Source organism: Peromyscus californicus, unplaced genomic scaffold (assembly GCF_007827085.1).
Source record: "Peromyscus californicus insignis strain IS unplaced genomic scaffold, ASM782708v3 Scaffold_12__1_contigs__length_115047231, whole genome shotgun sequence".
In the NCBI taxonomy this organism is placed as follows: Eukaryota; Metazoa; Chordata; class Mammalia; order Rodentia; family Cricetidae; genus Peromyscus; species Peromyscus californicus.
In genome coordinates, this window is record NW_026294413.1 from 32,080,039 (window position 1) to 32,082,209 (window position 2,171).

The window sequence follows — 2,171 nt, forward strand, 5'->3', positions numbered from 1 at the left end:
TATCTTAAGTTCACGATTCCCAAAGACCTTTCTAAATAGCGGCAGCTACCACTCCTCAAAAGCCACACAAAGAAGGGCAAATGCAGATGTGGCCCCCAGATGCCCCTGCTCTGAAACCTACTTCTCAGTACTGCTCTCCTTGCACAGAGGTCACCCAGGAATTGGCCACAGGTTAAGCTTGGCTCAATAGTCATTCCCACTGGGGCCAAGTGTGTGTCTGGTAGGGGGTCATGGAGGGTGCAGTAAGCATTTTGGGGAGCAGTGAGATACTGTTACATCTGGGGTAACAGAGCATTGGAGGCAGAGAGAGCCTTGCTCTCATTAAATTTCCACTCCTGGAAGAGAGCCAAATAGTAACTCTTAGGCCTCTTCCCTTTGGAACAAGGAAGCCACTTCCAGTGGAGAAGGCAGGCCCAGGCCTTAGCCTTACACTATGAGCTCCACGTAGTCAGCAGGAAACATGCTAAAGTGGCCATCAGGTTCAAAGCCACGCAGTCAGCCTTCATCAATCACCTGGTGCCCATGATTAAGTTCTCAGAATCAAAAGAGATCTCTGTGTATTGAGTTGCCTGGTAGTCCTGGTAGCCCTTGCCCACTGAGGCCCTGGCCCTGCCTGTAGTTGGCAATGTGTACAGAGATATCCCCTTGTTGCTGTACCAATGGAGGTTCCTTGTAGAGGATGTCCTACTTTGGAGGTTCATCATATGTGGGTTCTTCTGTCTGGGATGAAGATAGTGTGAGGTGCTAGCTCCTTACAGACACCCACTCTGGGTCTTGAGACAGTGGGAGTTGGCTGTGTGCTGTAGAGGTTCATGGTTGAGTGAGCTGATCCTGCAGGAAGGGGACCCTCAGCTTGTTGGGCTGACAGCTGGAGACAGAAGTGCTAGAGAAAGCCCTTTCCTTCTGCTTGAAAATCTGTTGTGGTTGTGGAGCCTGCTACCCAGCAGACTCCCATTCCTGTCTGCCTCTTGCAACCACTTCTTGCTCCTGCTCACATGTCCTTGGGGGTCCAGCTGATACGTGCTGTTCCTGGTAGTGCTGCTGGCAGTGGGCAGCCTCCGGTGGCTTTTGTTCACAACCATGCTTCTCCTCTTGCTGTTGCTCCTCTGCGACCTGTCGCTTCTCCCCCAGGTGACGGTTCTCCACTTCCTTCTCAGCTTTGGCCCAAAGCTATCTTAGAAGGCATCTTTGCCAACTCTCTAGATCTCAGATATGGCATTGGTTTTCTGGTACAAAGCGCCCACTGGGGCCTGATGTCCTGTACGTGGAAGTAGCTGCTTTCCCTGTGGAAGCTGTAGTTGGCGCCAGAGGCCTTGGCAACCTTCCCCAAGATGCGTTCAGGCTCCACATCCTCCTTGGTCCATGTGTTCATAGTCACATGGGCACACTTCAGGAAGTGTGCCCATGGTGCTTACTTGGTTGGCACTTGCTCCCTTCATATACCGCTCACACCTTCGCCTGTCCAGTTAATGAGGACAAACTTGGGGAGGGTCATTCACCCTGCACAAGGCGTGCATCACCTTCCTGCTGTCGAGCACCTCCACCCGATCCTCCAGGTGTCCCTCCCTGTGCAAGCCAAATGGATGGCATTGTTATTGCCTTCATTAGTAAAAAGTTAGTACTGTTATCTATGCCTGGAATTCCATCAATTGGGTTGGGAGAGGAGGAGGATCAGGATTTCAATGTCATAGTCAAAGACAAAAGGAGCTGAAGGCCGGCAAGGGCTACACACATCTCTTTCTCATAAACAAATAAACAGAAACTGGGAAAAAGAACTACCCCAGCCGGAGGTGGCAGAGTCTCCCCAATGCATATACAATGTAATTGTGAGATAATGAATAAAAGGCACAGATAAAGCATATTACTCTTTTATCAACACTAAAAATAATTTGCCACTTATACAAACACAAAAGTTGAGGGAAAAGATTCATTCTGAATCAATCGACAAACTGAAAATTTGTGAGCAATTGACAAAACATTGGAAGAGATTTCATTTTGCTGTGTGGTGTCTAGCAATGTTATTTAAATGCCCAGTTTTCAGGAAATTTAACATCGTAGCTATTGAGCATATGAGGAAGTGAGCACCTGAGGAGAGGGTCAGCTTTACTGATTTATTTTTTTTTCTGTCTACTGAATCCAATTTGCCTAAAATAATCTCTAGCATGTGACAA

General features: G+C 48.3%; 1 pseudogene; it reads right to left on the reverse strand.

Moving 5' to 3' along the window:
* Nucleotides 1–426: 426 nt before the first annotated feature.
* On the reverse strand, nt 427–1,612 carry LOC128107840 (drebrin-like protein; annotated as a pseudogene).
* Nucleotides 1,613–2,171: the final 559 nt, after the last annotated feature.